Source organism: Manis javanica, chromosome 1 (genome assembly GCF_040802235.1).
Source record: "Manis javanica isolate MJ-LG chromosome 1, MJ_LKY, whole genome shotgun sequence".
In the NCBI taxonomy this organism is placed as follows: domain Eukaryota; kingdom Metazoa; phylum Chordata; class Mammalia; order Pholidota; family Manidae; genus Manis; species Manis javanica.
The window spans coordinates 86,875,824-86,898,027 of NC_133156.1; the positions used below are offsets into that span (position 1 = coordinate 86,875,824).

The 22,204-nt window shown below is 36.4% G+C and overlaps 1 long non-coding RNA gene across 1 annotated transcript in view; it reads left to right on the top strand.

The window, feature by feature from the left end:
* Positions 1-8,755: 8,755 nt before the first annotated feature.
* Positions 8,756-22,204, top strand: part of LOC140848950 (uncharacterized) — a 90,224-nt gene continuing 76,775 nt past the window's right edge. Inside the window, exon 1 of the long non-coding RNA XR_012130285.1 lies at positions 8,756-9,067. This is a non-coding gene — a long non-coding RNA (uncharacterized lncRNA). The remainder of the gene's footprint in view (positions 9,068-22,204) is intronic.

Here is a 22,204-nt window from a genome sequence, read left to right on the forward strand (position 1 = left end):
AAAAGGATCACACTGGTCAAATTAAACTCACTGTGTGCACTCATGGATGATAAAACTATATCTTTTTTAAAAAATCCAGGTGATAATTAAGAGAACATGGAGGAGAGAGGCTACCTTTTGATGGGTAGGAGCTTGTAATGAGGGAGAGCTCCACAAAAGGCTTTTGAGTACTGGCAATATTTGATTTCTTGACCTCAAAGAGTCTTCATTGTATGGTAAGTAAACTGTAAAAGAGCTTATGTTTATGCACCTTTCTGTATAATAAACCACAAGACAAATCTACTCAACTACTAGAAATACTTGGATGAGTATGCAATTGTTTGGGCTGGAGAAGAATAATTATTCAACAAGGGAATATACACAAGAGAAAGAACCTTCTATTTAAAGGGGAACAAATGAAAAAAGAATTCACGTGTGGGAATTGGGGCTGGGAAGAACAAATAGATACCCCTCATTTGCAAACAGTTACTTAGATAACAATTGTATGAGATTCTTGAGGATGAGTAAATTAAACTTTTGACAAAAGTCTTTAAAAATTCATATAAAATGTACAGCATCTTATTAACTATAATTAACAATATTGTACTGAATACTTGAAATTTGCTGAGAGTAATCTTAAATGTTCTCACACACAGACACACCCTTACATATACAGAAAAGGCAACTATGTAATATATACTATGATATATTAATGTATTAATTAAAGTGTGGGTGGTAAGCATTTCACAATGTATTCATGTATCAAATCACCACCTTGTACACTTTAAATATATACAGTTTTGCCAATTTTACCTCAATAAAGCTGGGAAAAGAAAGGAACAGACAAGAAATAAAAAAGAGTCAAGACAATGAAGCAAGGAGTACTGATTGTATGTGTATATGTGTATGTGTGCAGATGAATATATTTAAAACCATGATTCTTAACCTGTCTAAGCCTCATTTTTCTTTTCTTAAAGTGGAGATTACAGCCCCTACCTCACAGGACTGTCATGAGGATTAAATGAAATAATCCCTGTTATTTGTTTAAATGTTGGCTGTTTTACTACCCTTGTTACTGGTAACTTTTATGAATCTTAGCTCTAAAGGAAAGGCAATGGACTGAACAATTACTAAGGCCCCTTCCTATTAAAAAATGATGGGATTCCATTCCTATGGCTGTGATTTTGATGTGTTAAATTTCTTTGTACTGATAAGGAGCCAAAAGTGATCAGTAAAATTGTGTCCAATGCAAGGAGTTGAAAAAGTATGAGGTGTAAACCACTCCAGTTATTTTGAGCCCATGGTAACATATTCACCAAGAAGAACCAGAGTGAAAGGCAACATCCTTCCTCTGACGACACCTCCAAACACCTACAACAAATAGACTAGAACTAGTCTTTCAGAAACTCCCTGAGATAATGGAATGCTTGATGTCCCTTCCCTCAAAGGGTCTGCCAAATAATGCCTTAAAAGTGAATTATTCAAGAAAAATAAAACATACATATTTTTAATCTGTTTTAGTTTAGTAAAAAGTGCTATTATGAATACTGACTGTGCTGTATTTGCTGATGACTGAGCTTAATCCCAGGTACTTCAAGCCAGTGATTACCCGTAATATCCTGTAGTCATTGCCATAATATTCTTTAAGGGTAGGTCAAAGAATAAGCTGGAGATATTTTCGTTTTCTTACTTTCTGAAAATACTGTTGAACATTTTTGTGACAGTTAGGTGTATTTTATGTGTTAACTCATCTAAAGCTAGATTATATTCAAACAACTTTTCATTTATCTTTTAGGGTAGTACAGGAAGGGAAGTGTTTATGTCTTTACCCTCAGTCACCCTGAAGTCACAAACCTCCACACTTCAATCCAATGCCTCCAGCATGCAACACTCAGAAAGCCTCCACATTATTGCCTATTGTTCCTTTACATCCTAGCCTGGATTTGTAACTGATTTTCAGACTTACATGAGGTGTAAAACTATTTTTAAAAATTTAGCATGTGTATCTGATTTTTGGAAGGTCAAAAAAGTGTCAAATTTTGTAAGTACTCCTTATATTCCTTTTGTTATACTCATAGCAAATGAGAAAGAAAAAAACAGTAGTAATAAAGATATTGCATGAAATATAATAGAGTATATTCTAATGAGTATTTAATTTTCCTATTTTTTTAGACTAACATTACAAAATTTTCTTCAAAGAGACAAACTCATAATTTTTTAAATGGTAATATTTTTTTTAATGAGATCATTTCTACTAAATTCCTGTTCTTTCAGATAATTTTAAATTGACTCTTGATCATTATCCCAAACCAAAAATACTATAATTTCATAAAGTGAAAGCCTCATGAAATACAATACATTCTATGAAAACAACTTTTTCAATGAAAACATTTGTAGAGGCTAATCAAGGGAGTTAGAATTGTATTTTGTAGGTATTGGATAGAGATTTTGAAGATTGTTGGGTGGAACGTGAATAAATCACTATAAATATTCAAAAGATTCATACTGAAACCTAACAGGGTGAAATTATATAACTGTGACACAGAACAAGAGGCAGGGAAGGGCACCAGGGGCCCTGAAATAAAAGCCCCATGAGAGAGAGGAAGAGAGGCTGACCGTGCCCACAGCTGGGGGATCCATGAGGGATGGAGATCCCACATTTATGAACTGCTGGCCCCGAGAACATGTTCCAGCACCCAAAGGGGAGCCAGCTTGTACTCTGAGAATGTGTTGGGTACATTGATAAAGAACTTCAGTAGGCCAGGATCACCTTCAAACCCTGCCGAAAGGAATTTACACCAGCCTCAGTAAGAACCACTGGAACATAAAGGTCAACCCCAGAAGCAGAACTTAGTGACTAAGAAGAGGCAGTAATGCTCTTCACTGTTAAAAGTGGTGTTAGTGGCGAACATGGACAACTAGGTGACTACCCGGGGTCCCAGGATCCACCTGAGATCTGCTTCAGCAACTCCTTTTGAAGCAACTATCTTTGGCAATGATGGCGAGGTTCATCAGCCTTCTGGGTTCAGGGACTGAGCTGAAGCTGGAACCAGTCCCAAGCCATCCAACATCAAACCAGAGCCCAGAGACCCTTTTCAAGCCGTGAGCTAGCACCCCGACAGATTCTTAGGCACCTTGGGTGGGTGTGAGAGAAGGAGACAGACTTCCCAATAAAGGAAACCTCCACAAGACCTATTCACATCCAGACAGTGAAAAGGGACCACAAAGTTACATACCATTCAAAGAGCACTTAAAGTAAAAAAAGTATTTGAGAATTTATAGTGTTTTTGGTATCACCCTGGGAGTCATATTGATTGAGACGATTTTGCTGAAACTAGTTTTTTAACTTCCTGCTCTCAAGCCAACATAAACGGTATCCAGATTCTGAATCCAAATATGAATACCTACTCTCATTTGAAGTGAAAATGTAATCATAAAATTCTTTAGATTAAAACACTGGTCATTCACAAAATTTGACATTTATCTCATACTGCAGAATAAACACATTTCTAGAGAAAAAAAATTTTGCCTAAAATTAAGTTAATTTAATCTTTCTTAAGTATGGTTTTTCTGTCAACATTACACCAAAAATAATAATGTGAGAGGGAATTGTAACTGAGTTTTGTTTAGTCACTGTTACAGGGCATTTCACGTTCAGCTATGACTAAAATTCCTTTGTTTCATTATATCCCATTTTGTATTTGACTTCTGAAAATAAATATCATTAGATATTACTTTCATTTTATTCCACATTTCACTTGAATCTTGAGTGGACGTTTTGATTTCAAAATTCTAATTATGCTTTCTCCAAAATGAAGATTACCTTCCTTTTAGCTCATGAGTTCCTATCTCTTAAGGGCAACCTTGATTTTTGTTTTCATATAAAATATTACACCATGATATACTTTTAAAAAGCCAGGGACTATCCCTGTGTTACTGTCCAACATACATACATTTCACAACAAACCCCAGGCAGTGATGATTCATTAGTTGGTAGTGAACATTGTACAGAATGGCAGCTAGGCCAGGATGAGTCTGTGCAGGGTGTTTAAGGAGGGAAAATGGGGAAGAAGGGCTCATTCAGTTCCAGTCCATCAAGTTCATAATAAGCATTTAAATATCTGTAATTAAATCTCTATTTACTCAGCAGACCAGAACAGCACATTCAAATCCAGTCTTCAGGGTAAGTAGTAAGCTTTATAAAAACTACATTCATTAATTCTGATTAAATAAAGAATGTAACAAAAACAATAAAAAATAAATGTGTGTTTAAGAGATCTGGTGGCATTTAAGGTCTAGACAGGCTTAACTGGACTCCAAAATTAATACACACCTGCAGAAATAAAATAAACAACACTAAAAATTAATATGCATTTATTTCAGTACTGGGTAAAGGTAGCAATTAATGTGGGCAAGAAAGGAGTTTAAGAATGAAACACCTGTGGGTATTATAAATAGTAACATGCTCCTTTAAAATGATTTTGGTTGCTATGAACAGTATTCAAGACATGTGGAAGGGGAGATTTACAATATCATAAAAGTGTGACTGCTGGACTTTAACAGGATTCTTGGGTCTCAATAATACCCTTCTTCTACATAAGACAAATTGGAATTATACAGTTTTCAATCAAAAATAATAAATATGAAATAAAAACATTTTCTAATTTGAGTAAAAGTGCTTCAGATAATTGATTGTAAGAGCCACTGAGTTAGGGTTTACTGCACACTTTATGTTTTCAAAGCTCTGACTATAAACACAGGGTCCAGAAGAAATGAAAATGTAACTCCTGATTTTCAGAAGTTCACATCATACCTGGAGACCCAAGAGATACTCATCAGAAAGAAATAAAGAGCAGATCACAAAGATGCACACTCACATTCATTTGCAACATACTTTCCTCACCTTATTTCACCAGCCCCATAATAATCATAATAATCTTATGATACAGGAGAAGAGAGGAGGGGAATTATCATTATCTGTGGGCTACTGAGTTTAAAAAATTTCAGTTCTGTCATAGAATAAGATTAATATAACTAAAGAATTGAACACAAGCTTATCTCACAGTGAGATAAGCAGTTGTATGCATTATCTTATCCACAACAACCCCATGAGATAAGAGTGAATTATGCCCACTTAAGAAATAGGAAATATAAAGCCTATTAACCACCTTTCCTGAGAACGCACAGCCAATAAATGATAGAGCCAGGATAGAGGATATGAACCTCCATCTGACTGACCCAGAATCCACAGCCTTAACCACTGCGTCAGCCCACACTCCTGTATTCACCTAGCTCTTTGAATCTGACAGGTTACTCAACCTCTGTGAGCTTCAGTTTCTCCATGATAGCGTACAGCTAATAATGTCTGTCTCTGGGGCTATGGCGTAGATTACATGGCATGACTTTTGCTAAATTCTTGCCCCTAGTAAATGCTCCATGAGGCAGGATTCTTCCTCTAGTTTTCCCCTTAGGTTATTTGCCCAAGGTCACACAGCTATTAAGTGGCAGATCCGGGGCCCAGACCCATTTCCTCTGCTTCTCTGCTCTGAGATTGCCTTAAATCTCCTTCCAGGGTTGTGCCATATTCAAAATAGGCATGTTATTCTGTCCACAAATGTCACTGAAGCTCCACTGCTTATATGTCAAAGTCCATGTTCCATAACAGATAAGAGCAAGCAGCTGGTGTTCCTCAACATTCCCTAGGCGCTCATTTGAAAGGCTAGTTTCTCAGCATTGAAACAACTGCTGGCCATTCCATTTTTTCATTGCTTTGTGGGGAAGGGGAGAGTTGTACTAAACTAAAATAAAACAAAGTGTTCTACAAACAAAGGAAGTCATGGAGATTAGTTATATGGACAAAGATTTGGAAACCATACTACAAATACATCATTATTACCATAAGGCAACCAGCTGACAAAGTGCTGTTTCTAAAGGAGCACAGCTGACTTGACTGATTCGTTGAGGTTCCCTCTAGTTTGGATGTTCCTTAATCTGCTTTCAGAAGTGTTTTAGCATTTTCTACAATCTGAAACCAATTGCTTAAGAAAGTGTAATTTATATTGCTATGCCTGTACAAGAGCACAAAGACAGTCGAGTTCTCCATCGGGTAGTAACTTACTGACCAGTTAGTTTCATAGACATTAAGATGCAGTGAGTTATGTTTTGAAATGCGCGAATTGTGTCTTGATGTTTGAAGACCAGATAATTGAGGGGCTTAATAATTACTTGTAAGAATAATCACTTGTAATCACAATAATCACTTGCAATAATGTTAATAATGCTAATATTGCACAGTGACAATTCTTCCAGCTCCAGCAATAATGGAAAGCCGGCCCCCTTTGCTGAGGAACAATAGAAATCAGAGGTGAGGACTCACAGTGGATTTTTGAATTATTCATGAGCTCATACATGTCACTTGCATCTGTATGTTTAAAAAAAAACATGAAAGTGTAATAGCACATTAGTGATGCAAATTACCAAAAGGCAGACTTTATTCTGGTTTAGCAATGATTTTCATAATTCAGTCCAAACAGCATTTTTAGCAACCGTGAAGTGCCTGTTTTTTATTTTTTATATTTACTAGGATTCATTTTGCTTGGCCTGATCAACATTTTGGGCTTCTTTATTCCACTCAGCTCAGGTTTATCCATTTTTATCATCTAACACACACTAGCAACACTGATTAAATCGCTCATATAGTTTCTCTAAGATGCAATTAGACTGAAGTTGCATCATTTAAATCTTAATATCTTAAAATATGTGAATTTAATAATACATATCTTAAAATAGGTGAATTGAATAATACATGCACAAATGAGAGGAAACAACAATTTTTTAAAAATACACTCCAATAATACATGAAAGAAATAAAAAGGAATAAAGCAAATATGGTTAAAATATTAATGGAATTCTTTGTATTATTCTTGTAACTTTTTAGCAACTCTGGAATTATGCCAAAATAAAAAATTAAAATAAAACACAATTAGCTTGCCACTGAATCCACCATTCCAGTAATAAGTATAGGCCATGGAATGAGAGAACGTGAGACATGAGACCCTCAGGTAGCTTCAGTTAATACAACCCGCAAAGTATGAGCATCATGCCATGTGGGGTGTGATTCTAGTGTTTTAACCCCAGTTTCACTTTCCACAGTTTCAGTTGCTCATGGACAACTGTAGTCTAGCGGCAGATGATCCTCCTGACATATCGTCAGAAGGTCAACAGTACCCTAATGCTACATCATAATGTCGACAGCAGTCACTTTACTTCCCTTCATCATGTAGGCATTTTTTCATTTCATATCATCACAAGAAGGGTGAGTACAAAACAGTAAGATATTTTGAGAGACAGCGAGACCCCATTCACATATCTTTTATGACAGTATATTGTTATAATTGTTCTATTTTATTATTAGTTACTGTTGTTAATCTCATTCTGTACCTAATTTATAAATTACACTTTGTCACAGTATGTAAGGATAGGAAAAAAATATATAGAGGTTTCAGTACTATAGAAAGTTGCAGGCATCTACTAGGGGTCTTGGAACATATTTCCTGCAGGTAAGGGGGGGACTACTATGTATATTTTTTGTAAACAATATTTTTAAAAATTGTGCATATGCATTTTTATTAGGTACTATATATTATACATTTATGCATATAACTTGTTTTAAACCAGGTTGTAAAACTCTGTCCACTATATTTCATGGGTGATTTAAGATTTTAAGGGTGATTTTGGCTGTGCATGATTTTTGTCACATGCTAACTTTGGGTCTTTCCCCTAAGTAAGCTGTGACTCCACTGAATTCTCATTTCTGGGTGCAGAAAGAAGTTACACAAATTAACAAGTTAACATTCTTGTCTTAATGGCTACTGTAGATCAAAAGACTGAAAAACCTGTCTGGTTCAGCATTCTTTTCTCCCTTCTGTCCCCTTTGCCCCTCTTAGCATCTCTGCCATCACTAGGAGGCTAACCCCTTCAAGTGCCCTGATGTCCTGGTCGCCGAACAAAAGCATCTGACACACTACATGTGCTATGTGCCCCAGGAATTTACTGCTTGGGTAAGGAAAAGCTGTCTGGGAAGAGTGAAAAATGAAAGGAAATCTGACAAATCTGTGTCACTAGTGGGAAAGTCTTCAGGCATGGGCTGTTCCTATAGCTATATGATTATTAATTATGCTAACATAATTATTCCACTTCTATCTTGTCCACTTTAAGCTCTACCACTGCTTAATTCAAGTTTCGTTTACTCTAATGTGCCAAGCCTATTATAGGTACACTATGTACATTATAACACAGGATAAATTAAACCAAGGGAACTTTTACTCTGCATGTTAGAGTATGCATCTTTTGTAGATTTAGTTGTTGTAGCTATTGTTTGGACTTTGAAATAAATGTGAGATGTACTCAGAAGAGCCCAGGACTATGAATCAGAAGAACTAATGTAAATCGTATGTTTGTCAAGTTACAAAATTGTTCTGTGCTTCATTGTCATAATCTGTAAAAGGCATGAAGATCATCCCATGTCTTAATAATTACTCTCACAGACGTTAAGTAACCACATGTTAGCAACAGTATGCCCTACCTAGTTCACAGACTTGTGGTAAGGAACAAAAGAGATAATGTTTATAAAAGCGCCTTAACATCTCTAAAGCATTAAATAAATACAACCAACACAGAGACTAGCTTGTGTTAAATTTATACATCAACTTGACTGGGCAGGATGTGCCTAGATATTTGGCTAACCATTATTCTGGGTGTGTCAGTTGAAGATGTTTTTGGATATGATTAACATTTCAGTCTGTAGGCTGAACCAAGCAGATTGCCATTCCCAACTCGGGCAAGCCTCATCCATTGCTAAGATCCTGAATAGAAAAGGCCTAACAAAGGACAATGTGCTTTCTCTCTGCCTGTCTTCAAGTTGGGACGCTGGTTTCTCCTGCCTTCCATCTCAGACTTGGACTGGAACTTACACCATCGGCTCTCCTGTTTCTCAGGCCCTCAGACTCAGCTAGAACTATACCGTCAGCTTTCCTAGGCCTCCAGCTTCCTGACTGCATATTTGAGGCATCTCAGCCTCTTTAATAAGGTGAGTCAAACCTCCTCGTAATAAATCATATCTCCTATTTTATAAATATATATATATGTATAGATGTGTATATATCTCCTATGGGTTCTATTTTTTTGTGGACAACCCTTCTAATACACTGAGTATGAAAACTATTTATTTCTCATACCTGCTCTTGAGTAAATTAATAGAACACTTAGTGTCAATCAACCAGTGTCACCACAGTATCTATTCCCAATCACCAGTGTGAAAATTTTGTACCTTTCTCTACCACATCTTATAATTACCAAAAGGGCTAAAGATTCTGAGGTGGCATTGGGACTGTCCCAGCCAGAACAATGCTGAGTTTATTTCTGGGACAATTCACTTCCACACAGCTTGCCCTCTTGGTCCCTAGACTGTTTCACAGTCATACAAGGAAAAGGAAATGTGATTTCAGAGTTGAAAAGATGAGAAATTACAAAGCACCAGATCAGGCATAGCTTGGCATTACGAATCCAGTTAGTCGTTGGGCTGATATCTCCAGTATTTCCTGTTCCTTTGGAGGCCTCTGTGTACACCCGGTCATTGCCACCTTACCACCTTCTCCTAACGATGCTTGTCTTCTATTGACACAGCTTGTAACAACCATAAGTCACCCACTAGCCTCACAGGCTTTCTGTTGTTTTTATCGTCCTTAAACATTATCTAAATTAAGCATTTAAGAGATTAAATTCCCTGAATACAAAGTTAAGTAAGGGACCTCTACCTGAGGCACAATCTTCATCAATGCTAATGAAACACTGACACGATTTTATACACTTAAGACTCCATTGCTGTAAAGCATCATGTTAGACACAATAGACTGAACTCTCGCTGGATGGGAAAAAAGTCTAGGCTAGTCTGCCCTCTAGTGTGGCTTACTGGTTCCTAAAGTAAACTAGAAAAACGTGTCCTGGAAGCTGATTGTGCAATTCTGTCAGGATGGCAACTGGCCATTGTTGCTAGCACCAGACTTTCACAGCTCCCTCCTCTTTGGGAGCTACAGACTTTTCTAGCATTAGGTCACATTTCTAACCTAGTTTTCAAAAGAAATGCATATGAGCCACACCCTCCCGGATCTAGCCTGCCTGAAGCCAGTGTTACATGGATAGACATGACCATGGCTTTTGTTATTTGTTACCAATGCAGGGGAGCAGCGGTGCAAATAAACAACAAGGCATATTTCTATGTTCAGAAATGAGGGTGTCAGGATGGGCTACTGAAATGGACATATTTGGTTTAACTGTTACTGGTGTGGGTTAACTCTATGGGACTGTCTGGGCTATCTGCGTAACAAAACACCCTGCTGTGGGCTGGCCCTCCTGAAGGGAGCTTGTTGCAGCTCAGAGCCTATGCCCGACTCATGCTCTGCTGGACTCCTGGGCCCATGTCAACAGTAAAGAAACAGCTTTGTGTTCCCTGTTTTATATCTTCCCTCAAATACTGCTTTAGAGTTAGAAACTAAAGTGTGTTAGGGGACAGCTTTTGGAAATCTGCCGTTTATACTCAAGTGCATAAACACTCCCCTGTTTTTTAAAAGAAAGTCTAATTCTTGCAGTTGGCCTACTTGCATAGGTCTGAAAACTTCCCTATTACATGTTAATTCCGAAGTTATTTCAAACAAACAAATACAGTGTTAAATTACCTTCTTAAGAAAAGCAAAGCTCCATGCCCATATTTACCTGGGAAACTCAAATTCTCTGGTTGACCACAATCTGGCTTGTAAATCCTTGCTCTTCGATATTCGATACCCTCTTAGTCCATGTCCCAGAGATATTTCGCTAAGTAGTGATTTTTTTTTTTGTATTTAGGCACTCCAACCACCCTCAGTTTCAGGAAATATCAGGTCTTGACTTTCATAAATAAAAGGAATAAAGCAAATATCTTTTTTATATATAAATTATCGATATCTATATCGAGAGATAGATACATATGCAAATATTCTAAGTCTGTAAAACATAAAAACATCCTCTTCTTTCTACTTTTGTCATGCCTAGCAGCTCAGTTGGGCTAATGATGATCCAAATGGCACAGCAGCCCCCAGGGCCCCCCTCCCGGACCACCCTATTCATCTCTGGTGCAAGGGCTTCATTAAGACATCAAGTTGGATTCTCACACAAGAGAGGTGTAAATACAACTCTGATCTGTTTTCTAATTCCTCACAGTTATATAACACAGGCTTTTAGGCTCTAAAAATATGTTTTAAGCTGAATGGAGAGGAATCAAAAGGAAGAGGCAATGTGAGACAGAGACAGAGTACTAGGACTCAAGAGATCTGGACTCTAATTGTGGTCCTGTCACCATCTAGACTGTTAACTTGAGCAAGTCCCTTCACTATTCTGGGATCTCCTTTCCTTCGTCAGGGATAGGTGTGGGCTAGACCTTGATTAAATCAGAGGTATCTGAACTTTCATCACCTAACTGTTCTAATCACATCTGTGCCTTCACATCCACATCTGTGCGTTCACATGCACATCTGTGTTTCAATGTGTTTCAGGCTAAAAATATAATAGATCTAAGTTTACCAATCCAGGGACAGTATTACCAAAATACCATGTTCTCTCTGATGCTGTTCTCAGTCTAATACACACCCATGGCATGTTTGCCATTTGCTGCACTGATTTTCCAGCTTGTTTTCTTTTCCCAAGTCTCTGAAAGACATTATGAGCTTAATCATTGTCATAAAGAGAAGATGAAAGATTGAAGGCTCTCTGATTAGCACTTTGCATATTTTTTTCTATGAATTTCAAGAGCACATAAAACTCACTTGTTCTCTATCAGCATTTCCCCTTACCCCTTTAGTCTGCTGACATGTGATTTTCTAGTCATTTTTGGAAATCTGAAACCTGTTAGAGATCACAGATGCCAAGATCTGCATGACTACCATAGTTTTGGCAGAATCTGTTTTTTTTAAGACAACAAAGGCAATAAATAGAAATCTGCTTTCCTCTGGCTCTATTCTTTTCCAAAAGAAAAAAAATTTTAGTAGATTTATGACATTAATAAGATTTCTAGACTGTCATGGGTTCAACCATTTTTGTTCTTAGCTTTTACTCAAAATAGCATTTGTGCTTTTCATCTTGAGAACTGCAAGAATATTCTTGTTATCAGCTTCCACTGACCGCATACCTTACATATGCTCTTTAATGATTGTGATTCTCTTTAATAAAACTCATCATGTAAGTTGGCAATAGTAAAAATATGTTTCTGTCAATACAAAAAAGTATTTGACTCATTTGAACCCTAACACTGGCCAAGTCTTAGTCTTCATGCCATTTAAGTAACCTTCTAAAGAGGCCAAAAAAAAAACCTACCAAAGAGGCACAGCTTTATAAATAAGCATAGGAGATGAAAAGAAAGAGACACGATATCTGACTTAAGGCTTGGGAAAGGGAGGCATCTGAGGCCTTCAAGATTGGATATAATTTTAATGGAGACAATGGGAGAGAGACAGAAGTAGGGCAGGAATATTAAAAGCAAATGTGAGGAGATGAGAGAGGGATAGCCATGTTGAAGAACTGCCAGAAGTTCTATTTTGTTACAGACTTAATGTGTGGTAACAGGCAAAACTGGGAGATGAAGTGGGAAAGGTGATTTGTAGTTAGACTGGAGAAGATGTGAGAAAGGGCTGGGTCTGTACTTCATCAGTGAACAATGAAGAATTCCCTGAAGGGAGAAGCAGGGACCACACAGGATCTCTGCTAAGCTTGAGGCACCCTCCAGAATGGTACTACTAGACCCAGCCAGCCCTAGAAATCAGATGGCATTGCAAAGCATAGAACCCCTGAGATAGGGGACCCAGAGAAGGGGCTCTGCTTGCCCAGGTCTAAGGGCTAGCACTTGGAGGGGTGTTCTAAGGAATGAGCAGAAGGTTCTGGAGAGCACACACAAAGTGGACAGAAAGGCACTGAAGATGACATCAGCATTCTGAGCCTGGGGCCTGACTTTCTGTAACATCATTTGTCAGGAACTGCACTTTCCTTCTTAATATTTTAGGCTATTTTCACCTCTGAGAACTTTCAACAAAGTGAAATGAAATAGATATGCCTGTGGCAAATTATTTAACCTCCCTGTGCCTCAATTTTGTATCTGCTAAATAGGAATAATAAGGTTTTACATGTTTATTAAAAGCATTGAGTTAATATTTGTAAATCACTTAGGACAGTGCCTGGGACAAAGTGTTATTTAGTGGCTATTAAATATGTAATGACTTGCTTTTTCAGAATCCTCTTTCACATACAAACAGCATAAACTACCTTATCCTTCTAGAAGTTCCTTCTTCCTTCCCTTGGGAAGAGAGACACCAGAAAGTAGAATTTTATCCTGCCTTTATATCAGTCTTCATGGAAATCTGTATCACCTCTAATTAATGCTCCAGTTGAGAGCCAAACTCAAATGCATACTACCTTTTGCTTTCAAAGGTTCTCTGCTATTATAACTTGAATCTAGAGACTTGCTGTGCGCTTTGTGTGTGTAACAGAACCACAGCATCAATTCCATTTTGCCATGAAGAGCACACCCACTTATATGTCTGTCTGCCCTTGTTAGATAGTAAGTTCCTTGAGGTCTGGGGCTGTGTCCTTTGCATCTTTCTATTCCTCAGCAGTGTTCAGCATGGTGTTTTCACAAAGGACACATTCTCCAGTTCTTCAGTGAGCAAAACTGACTCAGGAAAAGTACACGAATGACATGTGTGTACAAACACTTTCAAGTAGATGAACAACTAGTTTTCTTGTAAAAGCCAGAAACAGTCTGTGCCAGAGTATCTGGCTGGGACCTTCACCTGTGACAACATCTGAATCACCTGTTTTGTCTGAAGACTAAACTTTTAACCTCAGCCCCACATCACAGCCCAATGTAACCATGTAAATGAAGCCATGTGGTCTAGAGGCCTAACAAATAGCAGTCCCATTTCTTTTGTTGCTTTAAACTCTTGAAGTTTTACATGACTGCAGACTGTTAGAATTATTTGAAATATGTTTCCAAAGTCTTGCCTCTGCCCTTTTTGGAAGTAAGTCATATCCAGCTGCAATGCCTGCCCGTCAGTAGTACAGATGAAACACATTTAACTTTGTGTTCTATTAACAGAAAAATCTGAGCTTTGAATCCTGAGCAAAAAAGTTAAAGCAAAAAAGACTTCAGACATTAGCTAGTACAGTTCCTTACTTTTCCTGATGAAGATCTACAAGCACAAGGGTAAGGTAGCTGACCTACTTACCAATATAGCTCAGTTAGTTACATTGCAGGGCATGTGCAGATAACTGAGAAAATGAATTTTTAGTTCAGATATTTTATCTGGGGATAAAAATGTTAATATTAACCTTTGTGGGGTTTTTTGATTGTTGTTCAAATCCTCTTTTTCATTGGTTTTCTGCTATCTCGTTCTTTCTCGGTTTTCCTCCAACTTTTGGCCTCTTTTTCTGGGATTGCATCCTTTCCGTCCTGCTGTCCCGGGACGGATATGTTGATGATCCCAGGGCTACATCTCTATCCTATTCTTTTCATGCTACTCCTCCCTTTCTCTCAGTGAGTCCAGCCACCCCATGGCTTTAACAGCCGCTGTAGTTTGATGCCTTCCAAATGTCCTCTTCCAAATGGACACAGCCCCATCATGAGCCATGGACTCCTCTTTTAAGGAATCTCTCCAGTTGACTATCTTCCAAAAATGTTGCATTCAGGATACAATGTAAAGATCTTTAATGTGGCATTGGGGATTCTCTTAATTTGACCCTGGCCTCTCTCTAGGCTCATATTTCTCTTACCTCCACCCAAGCATTCATAACAAACCAACCTACATTTCCTTGAACATAAGGGCTCCTTACATGCTCTCGTTCCTTTGTTCTGGTGCACCTTCTGCCAGGGAGGCTCCTCTGGCTGGCTAATGCCCACATCATCCAAGTGCAGCACCAAGGTCATCCCCTCCCACATGTGTCCCTGCCTCCTGAATCTGCATGGGTGCCTCTCTCATGTCTCACGTGTTATCTTGAACAAACTCTGCTACATCACTTATATCCCAATTCCAAATTTATTAGGTACTGAACTTCCTGGCGTTGGAAAAAGTATAGTGAGCTCTGTTTCTGTAGAGCTGACTGAGCTTAGAATTATTTCTGGCACATGGTGGATTTTCAACTGATGGCTGCCACATCATTCAGGGAATGAAAGAATCTAGAAAGACACCCAGATACACCCAAACCAGGCTGTTACTGTTTTAAGTTTTATTCTGATAGAATTTTAATCCTATGGGAAAGTTGTAAGACTATTACAAAGAACTCCCATATGTCCCTTATCCAGATACACTAATTGTTCACATTGCTTTCTGATTCTGTGTATATTTATAGTTTCTAAACCATTTGGGAGTAGCAGAAAACATCATACCCCTTTACCTCTAAATACTTATGTGTATATTTTCTAAAAGCAAAATTATTCTCCTATATAACCACAGTGAAGTTATCAAAATCAGGAAATTTAACATGGACATAATATTACTATTTAAGTCACAGTCTATATTCAAACTGTGCCTCTAATGACTTTTGTTTGTAGCTATTTTACAGCTACTATTTTGCCAATAATGTCTTTTATAGCATTTTTTCTTCCTGACCCAAGATCCAATCCAAGATCAAAACTTGTACTTTGGTGTCATTTCTCTTTTTTTCTTCTTTAATCTAGTTCCTCAGTTTTTCCTTTTGTTTTTTGATATTGACATTTTTAAAGAATACATTCCAGTTTCTTAGACTACCATTTAATTTGTATTTGTCTGATACTTCCTAATTATTAGATTCAGGTTATGCATTTCTGCCAGGAAGCCCACAGAAGTGACGCTGAACCCTTCTCAGGGATGATATTAGTAAACATGTGTGTCTGTCTGCCCAGTATTGGTGATGCCAGCTTTGGTCACTGGTTAAGGTGGGGTCTGCCAGTTTTCTCCACTGTAAAGTTACTATTTTTTCCCTTTATAAATAAGAACTATTAGGATGGGTGAGACATTTTGAGACTATGTAAACATGCTGTCTGTTGTAAAGTTAGCCTACTAATTTTACTGCTGTCCATGATTTCCTATTGCCACCACTCCTTCTATACTTGGATGGCGTTTAACTCTAAGGAAGAGCTCTTTGCTCCCATTGGTTTATCTTTTCATTAACTTATTTGTAACAGTGTGGACTGGTTAAATTTCATTTTATCCAGTGTATAACTCACTACTTCATTATTTATTCTGATTCTCAAATTATCCCTGATCAGCTCTTGGGAGCCCGTTCAAACTGGTCCCTTTGTTCATGTGACATTCCCCTATTATTCGTTACATGCTTCCTTATCTTCTGGCACAAAAATATGTTCTAGGCTCATTCCATATTTTCCCTTTCCGAGCACTGAAATTAGCCAGTTCTTCCAGGTTCTTTATTGTATAATCAGCTTGATTGAGGCATAATTTACATACAATAAAATTCAGCAATGTTAACCATAGTCCAACATGTATGTAGTTTTATAACCACTGCCATAATCAAGTCATTTTCATCACCTCAGCAATTTCTCTATAGTTCTTTGCTGTTAATCCCTCCTCTCCTCCTCAGCACCTGGCAACAACTAATCTGCTTTCTGTCACTTAGTTTTGTACTTACTCTTTTATGTCTGGCTTATTTCACTCAGAAAAATGGTTTTGAGATTTACCCATGTTTGTATGTACATCAGTCTGTTATTTTTTCTTGTTGAATTGTATCCCATTTTATGGCTATATCACAATTATTACATTAACTGTCTGGCATAATACCACCAGTGAAGTCCTTTGAGCCTGGGGATTGTTTGATGGGAAGGTTTTTAATTATGAAATAATTTATAGATTACAAGACCATCTAGATTACCTATTGCTTTTGAGTAAGCTCTGGTAGCTAACATATCCCCACAAACTGGTTCATTTCCTCAAAGTCACATTTATTGGCAATACATTTTACCAAATATTCCTTTATTATCCTTTTAATTAAATTCTATAGGATCAGTGATTGTGTCTTCTCTTTCATTCCTGATATTGGTAATTTGTGTCTTAGGTCTCTTTTCTTCATCAATCTGGGCATAAATTTATCAATTTTTTGATTTTTCTAAGAACCAGCTTTTTATGGTTTCTACTCCATTTATTCCATTTTTAAAATATCTATCCTTCTGCCTACTTTAATTTGCTTTTCTTTTAATAGTTTCTGGAAGTTAAAAATTAAATTTTGTATTTTTTAATAAAATCATTTAATCCTATAAATTTCTTGTAAGTACATTTTTAGCTCTATCCCACAAATATTGATATGTTGGGTTTATATTATATTTAGTTACAAATTTTCTGTGATATATTTTTGACCCATGGGTTATTTAGACATGTGTTGTTTAATTTCCAAATATTTGGGGATTTTATCATACATCTTTCTGCTATCAATTTCTACTTCCTTCCACTGTTGTCAGAGAATATACTCTGTATAATTTAATTTTTGATTCTTGAAATTACAGTTTAAATCTTACATTTGTTGAGGTTTGGTTTGTGTATCTGCATATGGTCTACCTTGATGAGTGTACATATATATACTGGAGAATAGTATGTGTTCTTCTTTTATTGGGTGGAATATTCCATAAATGTCACTTATGTCACATTGGTGGAGAGTTTATTTTAAATTTTTCTCTTGCCTTACTAATTTTTCTTTTTAATCTGTAAAATTATTAAGAAAGGAATGTTGAAATTTCCAACTCTATTTAGAGTTTTGTCTACTTCTGTTTTTAACAGTATCTGGTTTTAGTTCATGAAATCTGATGCTATTTTTTTAGGCATACATAAATTTGGGGGTTGTTCTTTCTTCTTGATGTATTAATATGTTTATTATTATGAAATATCCCTATTTATCCTTGATAGTATTCCTTGTTCTGAATTCTGTTTTGTCTAATACTAATATAGTATGATATAGAGTATATCATATGTATATGATATACATATAAATATATATAGTATAATATGGAATGATATAGAATATATTATTCTGAATTGTTGGTTATTTTTTTAAATTAATACTTGTGCAAATCTTTTTCCATTCTTTTAAACTATTGGTGTCTTCATATATAAAGTAGAATTGCCTTTTTTATCCAAAAATGATCATCTCTGCCCCATAATAGGAGCTCATGGACCATTTCCACTTAATATAACTATCAATATAGTTAACTTTTGATATGCCATCTTTGTTTTTGAAATTTATTTGTTCCATGAGTTCTTTGCTCCTTTTCTCCTCTTTTGCAATATTCTTTCCTTTGTATTTTTATATTATTTCATTTCTTTTATTAAGTTATAACTCTTTGTTGTGTTATTTTAGTAGTTGCTTTAAGTTTTACAATACACATCTTTAACATATCACATATATACCTTCCAATACTACTATATATCAGTTTATGTATGCTGTGAGAGACTTAAAGCAGTATACTTCCATTTCTCCCTTTTTCTCTCTTATGCTACTGTTGGCATGTATTTAATTAAAGTCTACACATTATAAATCCTGTAAAACATTATTATTTTTGCTTTATATAGTCAACTATCTTTAAACAAGATTAAAAACAGAGAAGCAAAATATTTTTACACATACACACATAGTTACAATTTCTGCTGCTCTTTACTCCTGTGTGAAGATTCAGATCTCCATTTGGTATCATTTTCTTTCTACCTGAAAATACTTCTTTAACATTTCTTATTAGAGTAGGTCTCTGCTGGCTATGAATTGTCTCAGATGTGGTTGAACTGAAAAATCTTTATTTTGCCTTCATTTTTGAAGGATATTTTTATTGGGTATAGAATTCTAGGTTGAAATATTTTACTTTAGCACTTTACGAATGTTGTTGTTTTGTTCTCTTGTCTGTATATTTTCTAACAAGAAGTTCTGTAATTGTATATAATTCAGCACTGGGTTTATCAGACTTGGTTATCAAGTGGTAGGTGGAGAATAGCTCAGAGATGTTTGATGAATCCATTATCTGAAGTAACTCTATTAGTAAACATAGGAGTGACCATAAATTTGTTTATGAGGCTGGTAGCAGGAGAGTGGTTAAGACATACAATAATTTCTTTCAGCTGCAGCCTCAAATCTTAAAAAAATTCTCTTCTTAAAGACAGGTCTCCTCATCTAGTAACTGAGTACAATAGTCCCTCCTTATCCATATTTTTTATTTTCTACAGTTCCATTACCCTCAGTCAACCATAGTCCAGAAGCAGATGGTTATTCTACTGATGAATCATCAGAAGACCAGTAATAACTTAACACTAAGTTACAATGCCTATGTTATTGACCTTCCTTCATTTCATCATGTAGGCATTTTATCATCTCACATCATCACAAGAAGAAGGACAAATACAATACAATAAACTATTTTGACAGAAAAAGAGAGAAAGATCAGGCATTCCCTGGGGGTCTTGGAACATATTCCCTGTGGATAAGTGGAGACTATTGTATAACCACCCATATATTGATAAGAATTAAAAAATAAGAATGAATTATACATGGTTTCAAGAAGAACAGCCCATGTTGGTATTTCTAATAGAGAAAGGACAGGAGAAAAGCTAAAAAATGTGACTATAGAAAATTAAAACAACATAAATTAATGAGGATTATGCATCCTATATGTCAGATTACTATTTCTGGATATTCAGTTGTTTGCATGCAGTCATCAACTCTTCAAGACTGCTTATCCTTCCACTGCTTATATTCTAACAGCTTATATTTAATGCCTATATTAAAACAATATAGGAATTTTCCTGCCTTCATACAAAAGTATGATGAATAAAATGATTCTTGTGATTTAAGATACTACTATTTCTCTATGTTTACAATGCTAGTAGCCATTTTCACTGAAGTAGTTCAAGTTTAGATGGTTTAAGGCAGTGATTCTTAAGTTTCAATGTCCATAAAAATTACCTAGAGAATTTGTTTAAAATACAGATCCCCTGCCCCTCTCCAAATATTCTGATTCAGTAAGCTAGAGGCCCAAGAGCAAGTGCCAACAAGCATCCTTCTGAAAATTTTCATACAGGTTGTCTGAAGAATACATGTTCAGAGACTTTTGGGTTTGAACTGACCAGAGGATAAATGCAGGGATTCCAGGGATGCAAGCTTTTTTGCTATTTACTTCTTTCCTCTAAAAGAAGCTGAAAGCAAGATTTGGAGGAAATATTTAAGTAAAACTCAGCTTTGTCATTTTTTACTCAGAGTAGTGTTTCAGATGATTGGTTGTATTAATGATTGAATTGAAGTATTAGAATCTTCACATACATTATCTTCGAGGTAGGTACTATTGCCTCATTTTAACGAAATATGACCAAAGATGTGAAGTAACGTATCCAAGTAGACACAGATAATAAATGCGAGAGATGGAATTCAGCCCCAGGGCTATGTGATACAAAGCCTGTGCCTTTCCTGCAGCCTTGGCTTATGTTCCTTCTGTGCTGTTTCCAGGGAAAGCAATCAGAAATTTGTGAGTTACCACCTTAGGAGTAACTCACATGCCTATAAAGCCCGTTATTCTTATCTTAGAAAAGTCATGTTATTCAAATAAATAAAATCAAGAAAAGTAAGGTTGTTATTCTTTTAATCATTTAGAAGAGAAAGACAGCTTTGTAGAACTGACCAGAACATGCTGATTAATGCTTCTCTCTCAGTAGTTATCAGTCATATTGCCACTTACTGTGTAACATATCTTTCTTTCCCTCCAGAAACTGAGTTTCCCTGGTTCAAGGGACATATCTTATTTATCTTTGTAACTAGTCACAACTACCAGAATCACACTGACAGGTTGTCCCATGTCCACCTGTAGCAGATGTGCTTACAAAAAATAGCTTACAAAAAATGTCTCTATAAATGTCACTATTTATATTTATTAAGAGTTGTGGTTGAGGACATTGTTCGCTATTACTCAGTGTTCTCTATGGTATTCCATAAAACATTTTTTTCAAATTGAAGTGTCAGGAAAATTTTTCTTTGCTTAATAAATAACTGTGCTTTCTCCTTATGTACAATATGATTCATATAACTTTAAATATCTTAGTATTGCTTTGGTTTTCAGAAAGTCAGGAGCCAAATTTTTGGCGTAACTTTATAGACTGAATAGTTCTGCTCTAAATTGCCATTGATCTTGGCCTTATACTCTAACTTACATCCTCCCATTTTTATTTCTTTTTCTTTTCCATTTAAATTTATTTAATCCTGTAGGTTATTGTGAATGGTTTGTGAAACAAAGTAAATTATAAATAAAATCACAGGTTTTAGCTGTATTAAGATTACACTAGCTTGTCTAACAGATAATCCCTTAAATTTTAACACAGTAGAGTTGTATTTCTCACTCACATTAATTTATTTGGCTAGTAGTCTTCTGCATTATTATTTAAATACCCAGACTCTTTCACCTTGTGGGTCCTCTCCCCCTAAGATCTTTGAGACATTTAAGCCAGCATATGGAGATGAGAGACTAAAGGAAGGCATCTCCATTTCCATTCATGTTTCACTGTCAAGAACTAAAAACTAGTTTCCACCTATACCAGGTGTGCTGGAAAAATCTAGATCTTGAGTGGGCAGCAGCCTCCCAGCACCCAGTTTTATTCACCTAATCTTTGTTGATCACCTAAGCCCTGTTCCCTATTTAAAAGATGTTCCAAAATATGTGTTGGATAATTTATGGGGATGTTTACAAAACTAGAACCTCCTTATTTTGCAAAAGAGCCATACTGTGTATACCTGCCCATGGGCCTTCCATTTGTATTACCTAATCAACATGCATTTAGTACTCACATGTTAGTGCCAATGAGTTGAATTTCTTACACTTAACATGCTAAACTCAAGTGTCTTATGTGACCTCAAACTGCCAATCCAAGTTTCTTGTGTAAACCAACAGAAGGTGTTTGTTAATGACTGGCTTCCAGTTGCTAAGTGAAGAACTGTGGCCAGTAGGCTGAGCAGATGGCTGAGCAGGGTTGGGCTGCATGGGCCATGAACACAGTTGTCAGCTGGGGGACAGGAGCTCTACAAAAGTAATCTTGATTCCTTCTAGTCCTGCAGAGAAAACAATGGGGTGGAGGGCCTAAGGCTGATTGGCAAAGTTAGGTCAAAAAACATCAAATTATGACCTGAGAAGGATTAAGAT